This window comes from Elephas maximus, chromosome 14 (assembly GCF_024166365.1).
Source record: "Elephas maximus indicus isolate mEleMax1 chromosome 14, mEleMax1 primary haplotype, whole genome shotgun sequence".
Classification (NCBI taxonomy): Eukaryota; Metazoa; Chordata; class Mammalia; order Proboscidea; family Elephantidae; genus Elephas; species Elephas maximus.
The window spans coordinates 40,314,474-40,335,913 of NC_064832.1; the positions used below are offsets into that span (position 1 = coordinate 40,314,474).

General features: G+C 40.5%; 1 protein-coding gene and 1 non-coding gene across 2 annotated transcripts in view; both read left to right on the forward strand.

Annotated features, from left to right (window-relative positions):
- The window catches only part of LOC126058170 (kelch repeat and BTB domain-containing protein 6-like), a 129,665-nt gene that overhangs the window by 65,038 nt on the left and 43,187 nt on the right, over positions 1–21,440 (forward strand). The gene's annotated exons all lie outside the window — the stretch shown is intronic.
- Positions 20–91, forward strand: TRNAE-UUC (transfer RNA glutamic acid (anticodon UUC)). The gene has a single exon. It is a non-coding gene; the product is annotated as a tRNA-Glu (tRNA).

Here is a 21,440-nt window from a genome sequence, read left to right on the forward strand (position 1 = left end):
CGGCGTTTTTGGTAGCACTTCCCATATGGTCTAGCGGTTAGGATTCCTGGTTTTCACCCAGGCGGCCCGGGTTCGACTCCCGGTATGGGAAAGCTGTGGCCCTTTTTTTTTTTTAGGTAGTTGGAGGAAACTTATTTTCAAGGGCTCTGGCTTTTTTCTTCTGCCTGTATCCGCATGTTGGGGTTCAAATAAGTATTTGGTAAACGAACGTTAGTGAAGTTGTTGGTGGCGCCGTGACCTGGGCTGCTGCTTTGGGAGTCGTCAGAGTTGCGCCGACCAGGCTGGAGGAGCGAGTGCGCTTGGGGGGGTCCCTCTTCCTCCGGCCTCGGGCTCGTGGGTTGATTAGCGGGAAAGAGTTTTACTTTCCCCGGGACTGTCCCCCCGCCCCCGCTCCGGCCCCGAGCCGTAGTTTTCCAGACATTCTGGAGGTGATGATTAACTCCGGGCTTGAGTTATCGCCTCCCAGCACCCCCCTCGGACCCACACCCTTCTCGGCCTCCCCCTCCTGACTTGTCCCAAATGGCGTGGGGCGTGTTTGCCCCCTGCCCCCGACGACCGCAGGGCCCACGCCTAGGCTAGTATCCTTCGTTATCTCTGCGCCGGGTGTTTACAAGAACAATCAACCGCAGGGCACGCAGCGCTCCCTTTCGCAGCTTCCCGGGAGGCGCGCGCAAGGGGCCCGCCGGGATCCCCGCGCAGGCGGCGTGGCCGGGCGCTCGAGCGCGCTTTCTCGTCGGCGCATCTGCCCGTCCCCGCCCGACCGGCAGCGCCACCGGGTCTGGGCGCTTGTCCACCTCGGCTGGCAGAGGCCACCGAGCCTTTCCCCGCCCCGAGGCCGGCCAGTGAGGTCATCCCAACTTGGCATTCGGGGCCGCTCGAGGCAGCTTGCAAAAAGTACCCCAGATTAAGAGCCACAGACCTGAGCGTATTCTGCTTGGCAAGGCCCTTGGGGGAAGGGACTCTTTTTTTGTTTCTAAAAAAAATACGATTATGAGGTCTTTAAAGAAGAAAATTGACTTTCCAAAGAGTTTGATGTTTTGAGTGCATAAGATAAAAAATCCTGGGGTGAGGAGTGGGGCTTGAAAAAGAGAAAATTGCCCGGAGACTGGGGAGGGGATGTTACAACAAAGTTTCACTGTGTTTTTAAGTATAGAAGCCCTGTGTTTATTACAAAAAAGGGGCAGCTGTGTCAGCAGCATGTGAGCTGTAAGTGAAACAAAAGGGTTATCTTAAATGCAAGCTGAAATTAGAAAATAGGGCCAGCTATATAATGTTTAGCCTGTTGGGCCTCTGGTAACAAATGGGTAAGGAAAAAGTGACTCTTGTGTGTGGGTTTCTGGTTAGTGCCATTATTAAGAGCTTAAGTTTCGTTTATGTGCGATTCCAAACTGTTCTGTATAGTTTTAACTGCACAGTAAGTTTTGAAATAATCTTTTAAGGTGATCTGTGTTTAAGGATTAATGTTCTATTTTATGTATACAGTCATGTGTCGCATAACGTCCATGATGTGTTCTGTGAAATAGGACGTCATGTGATTTGGACATTGTGTGAACACCATATTATGGATGAATATCTGTTAAGGCATTCGCGTCCAGGATAAGGAGGTTTCGTCCGTATTAAGATTTTCTGGGGGCAAATAACTTCGCTGCACAATTAATTTATCTAAAGTTTCAACGAATTCTGCTGCCTTTGCATCAGTGCTCGCAGATTCACCACTCTTGTATTAAGCAGCAAACAAACAAAAAACCCCAAACCAAACCCATTGCCGTCCTGTGGATTCCGGCTCATAGCGACCCTGTTGCACAGAGTAGAACTGCCCCACAGGGTTTCCAAAGAGCGCCTGGTGGATTCGAACTGTCGACATTTTGGTTAACAGCCGTAGCTTTTAACCAGTACACCACCAGGATTTCCTATGCCGCAAAAAAACTTGTTCATACAGCTTGAACCACCCAGAGCTAGCGCTAAACTTGGTATGGTATCCTAGCCCTGCTTTTTCTTTAAGCACCTTGATTTTCGTGCCTTAGCCTTGACCATCAACGTTGGTCCTCGGTTAATTAGGAATTTCTCCGTGTCTGATAAAGGCTCCTCTCGCCTTTTGTTAGCCTTGTAGCTTTCAGTGGAACCCATCCTTTAATTGCTTGGAGAATTTTTTCTTTGTTTTTGAGGATCATAGTGAGTGCCGCATGCCTAAATCTGCTACATCCTGTTCTCTGGGATTTCTGAACTCAGTTATAACCTTATGGGATGTATGTATATGCGGTCGGACACTGCCTAAATGGATGTTATGTGGCAGATGATTAAGTTACCTTCATTAATTCAAATATTTGAGTACTAACTATAAACTCGGCACCATCAGTTGCTTTTTGAAAGTTACTGATCAAGTTTTTCATGTTAGGAAGTAGTGGTTAGAATGCTGAGTGGAATCTTATTTTGGTGACTGTGATTAACTCTGATCCTGTGGGGATGTTTCACCCTCTCTGTTCTGGATTTAGAGCCATAAATTCTTTTTTTTTTTTTAACTTTTTTTGGTTGTACTTTAGATGAGGGTTTACAGAGCAAACTAGTTTCTCATTAAACAATACAGATATTGCTTTGTGACTTTGGTTGCCCACCCCACGACGTGTCAACACCCTCCGCTTCTGGACCTTGGGTTCCCCGTTACCAGCTTTCCTGTCTCCTCCTGCCTTCTCCTCCTTGCCCTTGGGCTGGTGTGCCTGTTTCGTCTCATTTTGTTTAATGGGCCTGTCTAATCTTTGGCTGAAGGGTGAACCTCAGGAGTGACTTCAGTACTGAGCTCTAAGGGTGTCCGGGGGCCATATTCCCTGGGTTTTCCCAATCTCTGTCAGACCAGTAAGTGTGGTCTTTTTTTGTGAGTTAGAATTTTTTTCTACATTTTTCTCCAACTTTGTCTGGCAGCCTCTGTTGTGGTAGCCAGGCACATCTGGTTGTGCTGGACTCAGTCTGGTGGGGGCCATTGTAGTTGTGGTCCATTAGTCCTTTGGACTAATCTTTGCTTTGTGTCTTTGGTTTTCTTCATACTCCCTTGCTCCAGACAGGGTGAGACCAGTGGAATATCTTGGATGGCTGCTCACAAGCTTTTAAGACCCCAGATGCTACTCACCGAAGTAGAATGTAGAACATTTTCTTTTATTTATTTGTGTTTTAGTTGTGCTTTAGGTGAAGGTTTACAGCTCAAGTTAATTTTTCATACAAAATTTTATACACATATTGTTATGTGACGTTAGTTGCACCCCCAGAATATGACAGCACAATCCTCCATTCTACCCTGGGTTTCTTGTGTCCGTTTAACCAGTTCCTGTTTTTGGTCTTGTGTATCTGATTGAACTAAGGACACCCCTCATGCGTATTAGTTTTTACCTTACAGTCCATCCTAATCTTTGAAGAGTGGGCTTCAGGAATAGTTTTAATACTGGGTTAACACAGCGTCTGGGGCCATAGTTTCAAGGATTCCTCCAGACTCTGTCAGACCATTAAGTCTGGTCTTTTTACATGAATTTGAGTTCTGCTCCCCACTTTTTTCCTCACTCTGTATGGGACTCCTATTGGGTTCCCTTTTCGGGCCGTCACTGGTAGTAGCCAGGCACCATCTAGTTCTTCTTGTCTCGGGCTGGTGGAGCCTCTGGTTTATGTGGACCTTTAGTCTCTTGGGCTAATATTTTCCTTGTGTCTTTCGTGTTCTTCATTCTCCTTTGCTCCAGGTGGGTTGGGACCAATTGATGCATCTTAGCTGCTCGCAAACAAATTTTAAGACCCCAGATGCTACTCACCAAAGTGGGATGCAGAACATTTTCTTAATAAACTTGATTGTGCCAGTTAACCAAGATGTCCCCCAAAACTATCATCCCCAGGCCCCAGCCACTCTGACCCTCAAAGTGTTTGGATGTGCTCAGGAAACTTCTTAGCTGTTACTTTGGTCCAGTTGTGCTGATTTCCCCTGTATTGTGTGTTTTCCAGAGCCGTAAATTCTTGATAACACATATCACTCAGAAACTTTAGAACGAGATGTAAGAATTGTTGAGCAATTCTTGAATAGGTAATGAACGTGGAAAAGTCGAAGCCTTAGTGGTACAGTGGTTAAGAGCTTGGCTGCTAACTGAAAGGTCGCAGTTTGAATCCACCAGCTGCTCCTTGGAAACCATATGGGCCAGTTCTGCTCTACGCTGTAGGCTCGCTAGGAGTCGGAATCGACTCGACAGGAATGTTGCTTGGTTTTTTTGGTGGAAAAGTTTTACTTAAATAAACAGTGGTATTATATGCCATTGTTAAGGAACCAGTTACTATAGAATTAGGTCAAGCTTTACAAGAAAGGAAAAGCAACCTTTACCTTAATTGTCTTCAGAGTGGGTTTAACTCTTGACTGCATTTTGTTAGGTCTTGGTAGCATATTGCACCAAAAGGTGCTAAAATGGATGTTATTTTCAACTGATCAACTACTGATTGCAAATAGCCATACGAAATGCTTAGGGGTGAAGCAAGGAGAGTATTTGGGCTACACTATCAAGATGCAGACTCATGGATAGTTGTGTACCAGTTGGAATGCGGTAAGGCACTATCTGAAGTATAGAAGTGGGAGCAGAGAGGTGAGGAATCAGTTCTGCTCAGGGAGAGGACTGGAGGCAACAAGGAGAAAAGAGTGTTAGCACTGGGCCTTGAAGAACTGGATGGATTTCTCCTGGTGGGGAATGTGAATAATAAAGGGGGGGGGCGGCAGATATTGGGCTGGCAAATAGTCTGGTTTAGTGGGATAACAGGTTCACTGGAGGAAGTGTTTTGGAAGCTCAAGCTGGGAAGATAGACAGGAATTTGACTTGATTGTATAGTAATAGGCTCATGAAAGAGAGTGTGACATTTTATGTCACTTAAGTTTAAAAAACGTTTTTTGTCTCTTTGAAAAACTCAAATATAACAGTAGTATATGAAAACATTCTTGTTTTAAAAGATTCAAGCAGTACAGAAATGGAGAATATTTATGCTCCTAGATTTTGTATTTGGCAGTTGAATGTTAATTTTTAATTAATTGAATGGAGAAAAAGAATTGATTAGAGTTTAAAAGAATGAAACCTAGGTTTAAATTACAGAAATGGTCTACAGCTGTAGTCTTACTGGTTTGTTTTATTGAAAATGGCTTAATCTAAAATGGAGTTAATTACTGTTTGTAGGGCATAGACCTTAAATTCATTAACACCTAATGATAAATTTGTGAGGATACATTCTTGATCTTGTGCCTTGTTACCAAAACACCATTGTCAGTTATTTAGGTGTTTTCTCTTGGGCCACAAAATAAAGTGATGCTGAGTGGTGTGGATCGACCCACACAGTCACTTTAATATTTGCCACTGTTAAGATATCTGAAAGTTCAATACGTGTTTGTAGAAATGAATGTCTGTATTTAAAGAAACAAGTGGGATTTAAAAATGATTGACAGTTTAGGTTAAAATCCAGTCCTTACCATGGTCTCCAGCATTATCTGACTTTTGCTTACTTCCCCAGCTTTATCTTCTACCCTTTCTGCCTCATCATTATACTTTAGCCGCACTGGCTTCCTTTTTGTTCCTTGAACATGTCACTTGTTCTTTTCTCAGGGTTTTATTACTTGCTGTTTCTTCATTTTAGAATTTTCTCCTTTCAGCCCTTCGCATCTCAGGTCAACATTATCTGCTCAGAAAGGTCTTCTCTGACTGCTCTCCCTGGAGTCCCCTCTGTTTTCTGGTTACTTTGTCTCTCTCTACCCCATTTTATTTTCTTCATATGTACTATTATCTGAAATAGACTGTTTTTGTTTATTACTTGTCCTCTTCCACTAGAATATAAGTTCCATGAGGATAAGGATATCATATAGTGAGAATCTTTTTGTTTTATATTGTTTATTTTACAAAAAGTGGTGGAGAAATTGGAGCCCTCATACTACTGAAAATGTAAAATGGTGTAGTCACTTTAGAAAACAGTTTGGAAGTTCTCAAGATGTTAAAATAGAGTTATCATATGACCTGGCAGTTCCATTCATAGGTGTATTCCAAAGAGAAATGAAAATATATGCTCACACAAAAAATTTTATATGAAACTTTATAAGAGCTTTATACATAAGCAAAAAGTGGAAACAACCCAAATGTCCATCAAGTGATGAATGGATAAATAAGATGTGGCATATTCATACGGTGGAATATTATTCAGCAATAAAAAGGAACGAAGTCCTGATACATGAACATGTATGAGTCTCAGAAACATCAGGCTGAATGAAAGAAGCCAGACACAAAAGAGCATATTTTGTATAATTCCATTTATGTGAAATATCTAGAATAGGCAAATCTATAGAGAAAGAGGAAATCCTCGTGGTGTAGTGGTTAAGTGCTGCAGTTGCTAACCAAGAGGTCGGCAGTTCAGATCTGCCAGGTGCTCCTTGGAAACTCTTTGGGGCAGTTCTGCTCTGTCCTGTAGGGTCACTATGAGTTGGAATTGACTCAACGGCAGTGGGTTTTTTTATAGTGAAAGACAGTGGTTGTCTGGGGCGGGGCAGGGAAGAGGAGTGACTGCTAATGTAGGTTTCTTTTTGAGGTGATTAAAATGTCCTAAAGTTAGATTATGGTGGTGGTCACACAACTCTATAAATGTACTAAACCACTGAATCGCACACTTTAAACGGTAAATATTATGGTATGTAAATTATATCTCAACGAAACTTAAAAATTCTGACAATAGAAAGCATGTATGATATTTTCTGTCTAAATCTTACATTTATCGTTCGGGAATTACATATTCAAGAAATAGTAATGGACTAATTTAAGACGGAGACTCAAGCTTCTAGATAGTTCTAGGCGTGCAGCAGGTGCAAAGTAAATAACTGTTGAAGGAGGTTAGACAGGTATACAGATATTTATGATATTATCTGGTAGTGTGGTAAGTGCTCAGAGGAGACTAAACCTAGGATCATGAGGGTTTGAAAATCCCCAAAATATCATATCTGGATATATGTGGGGAGAATGGGGAGGGGCCTCATCTAGGAGGCAGCATTTGAGATGGGTTTTGAAGGCTAGTTAAGCTTTTGCTGGTAGAGATGGGGGGGTGTGGTGTTAAGAGGAAGCAAGCAGGAGCAGAGGCAGAGTAACAATTGTTTTAGCACATTTTGGCAGAGCTGAGGGTATAAGTAGGATAGTAATGGGAATAAAAGACTACAAAAATGGATTAAGGGTCTGTAGTGGACATTGTCGAAGCTCTGCCCAGATCTCCTATTCTGATGTCCTTTCAACATCCTGCCCCAACTGCTAGTTTGCTTTCAGTGGTCCTTAGTGGGGAAGAGCCTGGGACCTTACCATTAGAGAGCTGAAAGTGCCTGGGGGTTTATCCCGTTTCCCCTTCCAGCTCTCTTTCTACTCCTGTCCTGTCAGGAGTGTGACTTTGGAGCTGGGGACTTTAACTTGTTCACCTCTGTATCACTGACACTTGGTACCCAGTGAGCATTCAGAGCATTCAGGAAATGTTTGAATGAACGAAAACCAGAAAGTTGCAAAGTCTGTTCAAAGAGAAGTTTATTTTAACCCCCTTGACTCTTGCAGAGAATTTAGATAGGAGATTTTGGAAGATACTTTGGGTCCTGGTTGTGAAGATTCTTAAATTTTGGGCTAAGGAAATTATTCAGCCAGGAGAAAGAATTTCTGGTAATATAACCAGTGTTTAAACAAAATTAATTCGGTGGTAGTGTGGGATGAGCTGGAGGACAGAAGGATTATTTCTCTGGTGTCCAACCGCGCCTTCCTGTTGCTGTTCTCGTTCCCACGCTTCATAGGTTGGGCCTTGACCAAGGTCGAGGGGGACTCGTACAGTAATAATCTAACAGGCCTCCTCACCTCTAGCTTCTCCCGAAATGGGGCGCAGGCAGTGGAAATAGAAAGGAGGGATCCACTATAAGAGATTCGTTAAAAGAGTGATTTCTGCGGTTTAGGGGATGTAGGAGGACAAAGAAGAGATGTCAGAAAGTAAATACTGTTAAAAGAAATGGGGAAATTAGTAAGCATAGGGTGGAGGGAATTTTTGCTCTTAGGGTTGGTCAGACAGTACATCATTAGTGCACACCTGTATGTGTGCGTGGCTTCTTGAACACTGGAATCCTGATGGAATCCAAGGACAAAGTTAAGACTATGAGACTGCCACCCTGTGGACAGTGTAACTTAGAGCTAAAACATTCAAAATACGGTGAACCGTCTTTCATTTGAAACTTACCATTTAAATGCAGTTATGCTCTTTAAATAAGGAGCCTGGGGCACAGAGTTAAGCGCTTAGCTGCTAACGGAAAAGTTGGTGGTTCAAACCACCCAGCTGCTCGGCTCCTGGACAGAAAGTCCTGGCGATCTGCTTCTGTAAAGATTATAGCCTGGAAAACCCTATGGGGCAGTTCTGCTCTCTCACATGGGGTCGCTGTGAGTCAAAATTGACTCCAAGCTCAACACGCTTCAACAACAACATGCTCATTAAATAGGTTTGAAATTAGTTTGTTTCCTGAACTCTTCCTGAGGCTTTTAAATAAAGAGACTTCTAAAGTATAATCAGGAGCCCTGGTGGCGCACTGGTTAAGTGGTTGGCTGCTAACTGAAAGATTGGCATTTCAAACCCACCAACTGCTCTGCAGGGGAAAGATGTGGCAGTCTCTTCCATAAGGATTATGGCCTTGGAAGCCCTGTGGGTAAGTTCTGCTCTGTCCTTTTGGGTCGCTGTGAGTTGGAGTTGACAGCAACGGGATTGGGTTTTTTTTTGAGTTTAAAGTACAAAAAATAGCTTAAAAAACTTGCAAAGAAATTCAAGAATTCTATTTATATGGCATACTTTATTGCTTGAGAAATTTCATATCAAAGGATTTGTTTTCATAAAACATTTTGAGATGTAGGCATGTTGTAAAATGGTTTGTTTTCCCTTCTGTTTTACTAATCTTTTTTTGCATTCTATTTTTATCATACAAATGGTAGAGAGTTATATTTCTTGAGAAATATGTGAAATTTCTTTTTTATTTAATGGTAAGTGAAAGTGACCTTCTCTCTCCATTTTTATGGAATCGGTTATTATTGTTAAAAATTCTCCATGCTTTGATGAATTGTTTGGATTTATATGGTGTTACATCTATCTATATATATATATATTTTTTTTTTTTGCATATTTAGGACAGTCTGCTCCCAAATTAAACAAACAGTTGTGAAGTAGTCTGATTCAAAATGAAATGGTGACTCTGAAAGACTTACTTGCTTTCTGCAACTCAGGAAATGGTTCAGTCTTGAACTCTACAAAATAAAAACTTTCCCAGCAGAGGAGCTGTTTACAGGCTGTAATGTCCTAAATGGCTTACACATTTGAATTCCCTGAGGTGTCAGAAGGGGTGGGGTAGCCACTTAGCACTTGAAATTTGTCTTGCCAGTAAAGCAGAAGTGGGTTGAAGCAACATTCTGAGGTCAGCAATTGTGAGTTCTTTCAGAACGTGATGTACAGGCTGAAGAGGAGAATGGAAACACTATGGTGGCACAGTGGTGAAGAGAGTAGATGAAGTATTGAGCTCACAGACCCTGAGGTGTCCTGATACTTCACCTTTAGGGACCTTCCTTTTTTGTAAAGGAGTAATTTTCAAATACAATGTTAATGATTTTAAATATTTAAATGTTCAAATCAATTTTTCTCAAAAATATGTAACCATGGTATTAAATTTTAAATGTTTTTATTTAACTTTTAAAGTAGATGTATAGTTTTGTTGGGTGGCTTTTCAAAATTTTTTTTTGCTACATCTACATGTTATATGTTTTACAGTTAATTACAAGTAAAGTAGGTCATGAATGGTAAAAATCAAACGTTTATCTAGGTCTCCAAGGTACATTGCCACATTAAAAAAAGAAAGGTACTATTTCCATAAGGTTTAAGAAGAGGAACTTTCGAAGTACGTTATGATCTGTTTGCTGTTTTCTGAGTATGCGAGTGAAGCTCCAATAACGTTAGAGATGAGCTTATGGTTTAGAACTTTCTTTAGTGATTTTACTAGCACATCCTTTTAAAAACTGTGACACTGAACTTACTAGTTGAATAAATAAATTTTCAGTTTAATGTTTAACTGACCATTAAGAAACTTTATTGCACATTATCTACATTTTTATCCTAGAAAGGTGACTATTTTGGGATTAGCTTTCTCCTTTCACACCTGGGTTCATTTTCACAAATATAAATATAAAAGATTTTGTTCTTTGAAAAGTAATCCCAGCATAGATGACTTGAATTTTGATAAAATAGTCTGTTTTTTTTTAGTTAACAACTGTTTCACAAGTTTTGAGTATATGGGTGTGCAAATTTTAATAGGCTTCCTTTTGTTTTTATTCTTGATGTCACTATTATATAAATATCTTTGATATTTGTGCTCTAATTTAGATGTCTGAGGAGATACTTAGTTAGCAACTTCTAGATCCAGAAAATCCTTCTGGGCTATTTTAAATCTTTATTTGTAGTCTGAGCTTTTAATTTATGTAGTTACAGTCTCTTTTGAATTCAGAATCCTAAAACCAGGATACATTCCTAGTTCAGGATGTGTTGAGCTATTGCTCTGTGTGAAGCTTTTTATCTGTTTCCAGATTTAATCCAACGTTTAATTCCAGCTTTCAGAGTCTTAACGAGATTTGTTTTACTCCAGCTTTCCTAACGTTTGTGTTTATCACTGATACCCTTGCAAGCCTAGGGACACTGATGATCCTGTTACCTGGGAGGAATGAGGTCCTGTTACTGACTGAATCATCCACTTCCTAGGGCAGGCACTGACCCAGTTGCAGGAGCCGAAGCAGAAAGCAGGGAGCCGAAGCAGAAAGCAGTTCGGGAAGGGTATGACCACGGGCAAAGTTGATATGGCAAGATGCTCCAGCATGCAGTTGGGGGGAGAGGTGTGGGAGTATTCTGATGGAAGGCAGAACATAGGCTTAAGGAATTCAGGACTCCAAGCAGGCAGTTGGCATTAGGGAATCTTAGACATGAGTGGGACTGCCTTTCCATTATTTGCTAACCTCCCTTGTTTTTGTGCCATTTCACATGAACCACAAGTCACTGTGCTTTAAAATTCTGATTTGAAAGAATATTTCTTCTTTTGCATTGTCAATACTTTCTAGAATGCTTTTCATTATTTTATGGGGCATATTTTAAAAGGGCTTTTTACCACAAGTTTGTAGGAAAGAGAAGGCACATAAAGTTTATATTAAAAAAAATTTGAATTTGTATTTGGATATGCAAACTACCTATGGGAGTGTAAAAGGCATCTTAAAGGGATGAAGTTACTATTTTCTGCAATATTTGAGTGTTAGGTGCTGTGATAGAACAAAGCAGAGAGGATCCTCCTGGAGTTTACAGTTTGGTGGGAGAGACAGACATTGAACAAGTAAGAAGTGTGCTTCAGTGTTACATGTATAACAGGGTTACTCCTACCGGGGTGGGAGGGAAGGCACTGAATGAGAAGACTTCCCTGAGGAAATGACGTTATTTAAGAGACCTGAAGGGTGAGTAAGCAATGGCTAGTGGAAAGGGGTGGATGGGAAGGGGAAATGGAGGCGGAGGGAACAGCATTTTGCAAATGCTCTGAAGCGGGAAAGGGTAGCTTTGGGAAATCAAAGAAGGCCTGGGGTGCTGTAGGTGGAAAGTGAGAGATGAAGGGAGATAAGAATGGCAGGTATCAGATGCCTACAATAAGGAATTGTAGGCCACGCTAAGGATTTTGAATTTTATCTTAAGTAGAGTGGGCAGGCATAGTTTTAAGCCAGGGAGTATGGAGGATGGAAGGGAGTTGAAAGTAAGGAGAAAAATTGTGTACCTTTTTGTACAATAAACCAGTTGCTGCCAAGTTGACTCTAACTCATGGTGACCCCATGTGTATCAGAGTAAAACTGTGCTCCGTAGGGTTTTCAATGGCTGATTTTTCGGAAGTAGATTGCCAGACTTTTCTTCAAGACACCTCTGGGTAGACTCGGACCTCCTACCTTTAGTTAGCAACTGAGTGCTTAACTGTTTGCGTTACTCAGGGACTCTGTTTTGTACCATAGGACCTTTAAATTTAACTCACCTGCGCTTAGTCTGGCGCTTGAATGTTGGAGGGAAAAACTGTTCGATTAAATTTATTGGCATTATATATTGGTCACCAGTGGGCTTGTAAATGTGGTAAATGTACTTCAAGAGGGAATTTAAGGGGACTGTCAAGGGTAATTGAGCATAGCTGGTTTTCTCCTTTGTGTTCAGACTTGATAGTTGAAGCCCTAGGAATGGATGAGTTTGCCTGAGAAGCAGAGGGAGTAAAAAACAACGGTAGATTGGGGTGGGTGGGGGGTGGGAATTTGAGTTGTAGTTTCAAATCCTGGAGGTTTTTGTTTTCGTTTTTAAGGAAGATCTTGAATTTAAAAAATATCTTCTTAAGGCTCTGTGAAACATTTGAAAAATATATTAAACATTTGCCAATTCCTTAAATAGTAGCGTCTACTGAATGCAAGTATAACCTTCCCACTGACTTGTCTCAGTGTGGTATCTGAGACCGCACAAGGGTGCAGTCAGGCCTATTGATGAATGAAGGTCTGCTTGTCACTTCTGGTCATCTGGGAAGTTAAAAGCTGAGATTCCTGGAATCATTTAAGACCTACTTATCGGGAATCTTTGGGTGTAGGATTCAGGAGTGTGTGTGCATGGGCACATATTTCTTTAGATGAGCCTCATGCAAATGGCCTGTGGATTGGCTTTGGAAAATTGTTGCTCCAAGACTACTCTGCTTTGAAGTCTTAAATGGGTACTTAGGAGTCGAAATTGACTCAACAGCAGTGGGTGTTTTTTTTTTTTTTCTTTCTTTTTTTATATCATGAGGGTTAAATGAGGTTAAATATCAAGCACTTAGGAAGGATTTTCAAAATGTTGTCTGCCTTTATGATTAGGGTCGTGGTATAGGCCTTTTGTTTCCTAGGATGAAATCAGCTTGATCCTTTTTCCCTGGTTGTGAAAGTGATACATATCCAGTGTAAGTACTTCTCTAGCTGCTTTCTACACTTCTCCCCTCCTCCGTGTACTCTAGCCATGGTGCTTCTTTTCAGTTTCTTGAATATACTGCCAGCCTCTTTCCTGCCCTGTTGCCTTTGTGCCTATAATTTCCCCTGCTTAGATTATTTCTCTCCAGCCTCTTCACATGGCTGGCTCCTTATCATTCAGATCTCAGATCAGTTGTCACCTTTTCAGAGAGGCCCTCCTTTCAGGTTTTCTTGGTCACCCTTCCTCTACACTAGAATATCAGCTGTTTGTAGGCAGAGACCATGCCTTAATTGTTTATCACTGTATTCTGAGTGTATAGAACAGTGTCAGATACCTGTTGTTAGTTGCCTTCAAGTGGATTCTGTTGCATGGTAACCCTGTGTGTTACAGAGTTGAACTGCTCCGTAGGATTTTCTTGGCTGTAATCTTAATAGAAGCAGATCATCTAATAGTGGTACCTAAAAGTTGCTGCAGTCTTTAGGTTAGCAGTCAAGTGCAAACTGTTTGTGCCACCTGGGGGACTTTTTCAGGCACATACCAGAAAACGAAACCCATTGCTGTAAAGTTGTTTTTGACTCATAGTAACCCTATAGGACAGAGTAGAATTGCCCTATAGGGTTTCCAAGGAGCAGCTGGTAGATTCATACTGCTGACCTTTTGGTTAGCAGCCAATCTCTTTTTCCGGTACATAGTACTTATTTAAATGTTGTTAGCTGCCTTTGAGTTGTCCCTGACACTTGAGGACCCCATGCACAATGGAATGAAATGCTACTCAGCCCTGCTCTTTGATCTGTTGGCGATCTGACAGTTGTGATCCGTAGGGTTTTCATTGGCTGATTTTTAGAAGTAGATTGCCAGGCCTTTATTCATAGTCTGTCTTAGTCTGGAAGCTCCACTGAGACCTGTTCGGCAACACACAAGCTTCCACTGACAGGCAGGTAGTTGCTGTGCATGAGGTGCATCAGCTGGGAATCCAACCTGGGTGTCATGGAAGGCAAGAATTCTACTGTAAACCACCACCGTCCCCAGTTACTTAAGTACTGAGTGACAAATTCAAATAACGCCAGTCACAGTAAAAAAAATACTAGCCGACCATTATTTCAGATAATGAAGTGTAGATCACGCATGTGTAAACGTTGATAGTGGTGTCACATATACTGTTTTCTAACTTTTGTATTTCACCTAAACATACCCTGGAGATTTTTTCATGTCTGTGTCATTTTATGTAGATAATATTTTTAATGACTGAATGGTATGATGCGTTCCGTATAATGAGAAAATTTCTCCTTTTTTATGAAACAGTTCGTTTCCAGTTTTTTTCCCCTTACATTTTGATCAGTACTGTGCTGGACATAGGAAACCCTAGTGGCGTAGTGGTTAGGAGCTATGGCTGCTAACCAAAAGGTTGGCACTCCTTGGGAAACCCTGTGGGGCAGTTCTTCTCTGTCCTATAGAGTCGCTATGAGTCGGAATCGACACGATGGCAATGAGAGTTTGTGCTGAACATCAGTCTACAGCTTTGCGTATGTGTTTACTTTGTTAGAATAAATTTCTAGGACTGAAAATGCTGGGTGAAAAGATATATATGTATATTAAGACTTTTTTATTTTAATCTTCGCTAACTTATTAGTTAAAAATAGGATTTTTTTTTCCTGCTGTGAGGTTGTAAGAATGAACATCTTTGAAGAAATTTCTTTTGTGAAGAGATTTTTCTGTTGGAGGTTTTGATTTGATTATTAGCGTTTTTCTCCAACATTTCATTACGAAAGCTTTTTGTATTTTTTACAGCAAAATTGACTTTTACAGTGAACATTTATACACCTGCTACCTAGATTTACCAATAGAATTTTACAATATTTGCTTTATTACACATTTATTATTCTTTTATCTATCCATCATTTCATATTTTTTTCGGAGGATACATTTTAAAGTAAATTGCAGACGTTAGTACATTTCTCCCTAAATACTTTATCATGCATACTATTGATTAGAGTTTCAGTGTTGTTTAGTTTTTTTTTCTTTTCGGATAAAATTTACACAAAATGAAATGCATGACTGTTTTTACCTTAAACATTTTATTTTAACTTAAAACATGGAGTTGCATGCTCATTTGCCAGTCTTTTGATGAGGGAGCCAAGGTCTTTTTCTTTGAGAATGGAATATTGAGAATACATGATATAAGATTTCTAGTTTTGTTTTTTTAAATGGAGCAAAACCTTTGTCTTTGGAAGACATTTGCTGATTTTTGACAAACGTGTTCACATGTGTAAACCAAACCCAAGAATAGGCTTTTTTTTTTCTCTGTTTAAAGATGTTTGTCATTATTTCCGTGTTGTTTTGCCTTTGCTTTAGCTTTGGTTATGGTGCTTTTTAACTTTCATGTAGTCAGATGTCATCCTTTTCTTTTTTCAGCCTTTGGTGTCATGCATAGAGAAGCAGTCCTTACCAAACAATATATGAATGCATATATTTTTTTCTGGTACTTTTTTTTTTCCTCCTACATTTAAATCTCCAATTAGAATAATGTGATGTAGGGTTTTTTTTTTTTAATGGCTAGCAACTGAAATTGTTAGTTAATACCATTTAATGAACAATCTGCCCTTCCATTTTTTTTTCCAGGTAAAATTGAATTTAATGTTTTATTGATGCCATTTTTATCATAACCTAGGTTTGTATATAGTATCAGATCTTTTTTGTGATAATATCAGACCTCTTTTTTGGTATCCTATTTTTTTTATTCTATCTATTCCTATACATTAGGAGCCCTGGTGGTACAGTGATTAAATACGCAACTGATAACTGAAATGTTGGCAGTTTGAACCCACCAACTGCTCCTTGGAATATGGCAGTCTGCTTCTGTAAAGATTTACAGCCTCGGAAACCCTACCAGTGGAGTTCTCTGCCCTACAGAGTAGCTATGCGCTGGAATTGATTTGACAGCGGTGGGTGGGTGGGTTGATTCCTGTATATAACTACTTGATATGTTTTGTTTTCTGGTAAGGCACATTTCTCTGTTATTCTTTTTTTTTATGTTTCTTTTCTTACGTATATATTTTTTCAGATGAACTTTAGCATAGTCTTGAAGGATGGGGCGAAAGGATAGTGGGAAACAGCAACACGAGCAAAGGGAGAGAGGCTGATAAATCCTGGGAACGAAATTCTCTAACCTGTAGTTGTCTGAATTCTTAATTGATGTCGCTGATTATACATATGCATTGTGGTAATCTTAAATATGGGAAATGTCTGTTGAGGTGATTCAGACTAAATTCTAAAGGTCAAAATATGTTTGATATTTTAAGCATTTGGGATGTTATAGAAAGGACATAGGATTCTAGAATGAGAATGGGTTTAAATCTTGGTTTTAAATTTACTAACCATGTGGCCATGGGCAAGTCATAAATTTGGAGCATCTACATCACTTATTATTTTTCATGATTCTGTGGGTTGTCTGGGTGATTCTTCAAATCTGAGCTGACTCAACTTGGGTGGATGGTCTAGGGTGGGTTCACTCATGTGTCTGAGGCCTCTCCACGTAGCTGTCATTCTTCAGTAGGCTAACCCTTGTTCCAGTGGTATCAGAAGGGGTCTTAGCAGCAAGAGAGGGCAAGTCCCTATTTGGCTATACTTTTCAAGCCTCTGCTGTGTACGTTTGTTATTCTCTTGGCCCAAGTAAGACACGTGGCCAATCCTGGACTCAAGGGGTGGCACAGAAGGAGACTGCCCCTTGACTGGAAGAGAAGCAAAGTCATGATGCAAAGGAGGTTGCATATAGAGAACAAACCGGTAGTCATTATTGCACTAGTTTACCACAGGAAGTAAAGGAGTTAGCTACATGGATATCTAACAGAAAAGCTTCCCAGGCAGTGAGAATAGGCACTGTAAAGACCCTGAAGTGGAAGAGTGCTTGTTGTGTTCATGGAACAGCAAGGAGAGGTCAGTGTGGCTGGAAAGTAGGGAGCAAGCAGGAGATTGGTAAGAGAGGTAAAATCATAGAGGTAATGTGCTCTGGGACCAGGGTAAGGTCTTGTAGTGCTTGTAAACGGTCGTGAATACTTTTATCTTGTTTGAAATGAGGAGCCATAGCAGAGTTTTGAAGCAGGGGAGTAATGTGATAAGACTTTTAAAAATGATAACTCTGGCTGCTGTTTTGAGACTAGGTTGTAGGGAGGCAGGAATAGAAGCAGGAAGGCTACTTGTTGTCGTTGTTAGGTGCCGTCAAATCCATTTTTGACTCCTGGCGACTCCATGTGACAGAGTAGAACTGCCCCCATAGGATTTCCTAGGCTGTAATCTTTTTGGGAGTAGATGGCCATGTCTTTCTCCTACAGAACTACTGGGTGGGTGCATTGTGCCACTTGTGTTCCTTCCCATATTTGTTGTTGTTATGTGCCATTGAGTCAGTTTAGATGCATAGCGACCCTATAGGACAGAGTAGAGCTGCCCCATAAGGTCTCCAAGGAGCAGCTGGTGGATTTGAACTGCCAGACTTCTGGTTAACAACTGAACTCTCAACCACTGCACCACCAGAGCTTCACCCAAAGGTCGACTGCCCAGAATTGACTGGTCGGCAGTGGGTCTGATATTTAGACTACTGTGACAATACAGGGAGAGATGACAGTGGCTCAGAGCTGGATAGTAGCAGTGGAGGTGAGTGGTGATAGGGTTCTCTGGATAAGTTTTGAAGATAGAGCCACAGCATTTCCTGACAGATTGAATATGAGTACATGACTGAAAGACAAAAGTCAAGGTTTCTGATCTGAACAGCCAGAAGTATCATATTGCCACCAGGATGATGGAGAAACCTGTGGGTAGAGTAGCTTCTCAGGGGGATGATTAGGAATTCAGGTTTGGGCATGTTAAGTTTGAGAACAATATCAGATATTTGAATGGAGTGGTCAAGTTGGGTGTAAGAATCTGGAGTTTAGGAGAGAGACCTGGAGATAAAAATTTGAGTACTTTAAATTTCTTAGCACACTGTATATGCCCGAGAAATACTTCCTAAAATGATTGTAAATCTAAAATACTTTTAAGTTTTAAAGTTTCATTAGTGCCAATGATTTGACCTCAGATATGGAAGAATAGCAGCAGAGCAGTTTGGCTATAGCTAAAATATATCTTTTATGATGATAATAAAACATGAATAAAGCCTATATGCTAAATATCTTATTTGAATATTCCTCTGTATTGATCTTTCCAGCCTGCTTCTAATTAGGAAAGCTTACTGAAGGGAGGCTATGTAAGTAAAGGCCTAATAGGACAGAGACTTAAGAGTTGAAGGAATAATCAGTCCTAAATCTTTGGAGATTTTTTTCTTTTTCCTTCTTTGTTCTTTCTCTAATTCTAAAGTATTAACATAGTGGGACGTCTAGGTATGAAACACTGGGTCAAATCTAGAAGTGTTCTGTCTTCAAACATGCAGAACTTTACTACTGTGAGAAGCTTGATCCTCTGAAGGATGACCAAATCCAGCCTTACCAACCCATTCCTTGAATTTGGACGAGTCAGGAAAATGAGACAGGGGCCTTGGCTTTTTGTATAATTTAGGCCTACTATATAGAAATGACTTGAGAATGGTTTTTATTTTGTGGAAGAGAAAAAAACAGGTTTGTCATTGAGCCAGTATTTAGTTGTTCGCTTCTGAAGGTTTTCATTCAGCAAATACTTATTAAACGACTATTGTGGTTTAGGAATGCTATCAGGCTGAGACAAATGGCCAGTGAGGCATGTAAGCAGATGATGAAAATATAATGTTCTTTAGGTATTCCAGAAGAGTAGGCAAGAAGAAGTTATGAGGGCAATCAGACTTATCAGAGTGCTTTGCACTTTGTAGCAGTGCATACATGAATGTATGAATGAATAAACAACGTGATTCATACGTCTATTAGATCGTTACAAAATACTGTGGGAGCACAAGGGAGGCAGTGACCAATTCTTCCTGTTAATGACAGAGGGAGGAGAGAATCTTTTCGCAAGAGATTCACTGGGCTGGGAAAGGCAGTAAAAGATAGAGTGTAAAACATGACTTGCTCTGAACTAACAAGTTCAGCAAAGCTGGTCTGTAAGGTGTATGTTAAGGGGTGGAGTGGCAAGAGATGAGGCTAGTAAGATAGACCAGAGTCAAGATGTAAAAGTACCTTTTATTGATCCCTGACGGAGCAGGAGAAAAGTGGAGTGCGGGAATCGAATTCTAGTAAAAAGACCAGACTTAGTTCTGACTGAGACTGGAGGAACCCCAGAAGATATGGCCCCTGGACTCTCTGTTAACCCAGAACTAAAACCATTCCCAAAGCCAACTCTTCAGACAAATAATAGACTGAACTATATATAAGACATAAAATGATACTCGTGAAGAGTATGCTTTTTAGTTCAAGTAGATATACAAGACTAAATGGGCACTCCTGTCCGGAGGAGACATGAGAAGGCAGAAAGGGACAGGAGCTGGTTGAATGGACACGGGAAATCCGGGGTGGAAAGGAGAAATGTGTAGTCATGTTATAGGGATAGCAACTGGGGTCGCTAACAACGTGTGTATAAATTTTTCTATGAGAAATTAATTTGAGCTATAAACTTTCACTTAAAGCACAGTTAAAAAAAATCTTTTATTGAATTTTATTCTGTGGTTGCAGGTGGGCTTTGGAGGGGTGGTGGTTGTTGCGTGTGTTTGCTTTAATAGGAATATTATGAGGTAGAATTTATGATAAATTCTTAAGACATTCTTGAATTGGGAAATCAGATGTTGATGTAATTTTAAAAGTTACAAACATACATGTTGGAAATGAGCACAGCTTAATAGGTTCTGTACTTTATGTACTGTGCTTTAAGTGAAAGTTTACAAATCAAGTCATTCTCTCATACAAAAATTTATATACACCTTGCTGTATACTCCTAATTGCTCCCCCCTCCAATGAGACTGCCTGCTCCTTCCCTCCACTCCTCTTTTCGTGCCCATTCTGCCAGCTTCTGATCCTCTCTGCCCTCTCATCTCCCCTCCAGGTAGGAGATGCCAACATAGTCTCAAGTGTCTCCTTGATCCAAGAAGCTCATTCTTCACCGGCATCTTTTTCTGTCCCATTGCCCAGTCCAATCCCTGTCTGAAGAATTGGCTTTGGGAATGGTTCCTGTCCTGGGCTAACAGAAGGTCTGGGGGCCATGACCACTGGGGGTCCTTCTAGTCTCAGTCAGACTATTAAGTCTGGACTTTTTACCAGAATTTGGTGTCTGCATCCCACCGCTCTCCTGCTCCCTCAGGGATTCTCTGTTGTGTTCCCTGTCAGGGCAGTCATTGATTGTAGCCGGGCACCATGTAGTTCTTCTGGTCTCAGACTGCTGTAGTCTCTGGTTTATGTGGCCCTTTCTGTCTCTTGGGCTCATAATTACCTTGTGTCCTTGCTGTTCTTCATCCTCCTTTGGTTCAGGTGGGTTGAGACCAATTGATGCATCTTAGATGGCCACTTGCTAGCGTTGAAGACCTTAGACGCTGCTCTCCAAAGTGGGATGCAGAATGTTTTCTTAATAGATTTTATTATGCCAGTTGACTTAGGTGTCCCCTGAAACCATGATCTCCAGATCCTCGCCAGGTAGGGTCTATTTTATGCCTTTTAGATAATATGTATGATCTCAGTGTAGGTAAAACCATTTTAATAAAAATGACTTTTTTTCAGTTGTTTATTATTTTATTCTTTACTTTGTTTACATGTCTTATGTGAGGTTTTTAAGGGTTAGTAGGTTAGAATGGAAATGTAGAAATTTATGAAAATCAGTATCAGGGAAAATATATAGGAGCTCATCAGTATCGGGACAAAATGGTATGCAAAAATATGCATATTCAATGACATTATAGTATATTTGTCTGATCTTTCCCATGGTCATAGCAAAAATACAGTTCCTGTTACATGATTTGTATTAACCATTAAAAGAAATCATCACGGTAATTCCTCCTGAGACTTTAAGAGTAGTTGGCTTAAATAGTGTTCCTCTCTTGATCTTCCTAACCTAAACCCAGAAACCCAGTGCCATCGAGTCGATTCCGACTCATAGTGACCCTATGGGACGGAGTAGAACTGCCCCATAGAGTTTCTAAGGCCAGGGTTTCCATTTTACTAACCTAGTAAATAATAAAATTAAAAAAATTTTTTATTTTTGGTGAAAATATAAGTAGCAAAACCCGCTCTCATTTCAGTTTCTAGACACAGTGATCAGCGACATTGGGTAAATTCTTCACATTGTGTCAACATTCTTGTTATTTCTGTTCTAATTGTTTCACTTCCATTTACCTAATTTCTCTTATATGCTTTATAATTGCTGTTGACCAAAGTCTTCTATAGATAAATTTTTAAAAAGTAATACAATACTCAAGGGTAACAATCTTTACTCTTTGGGATAAACAGTTACTTAAAGGTGACTTCATGGGATAGTTT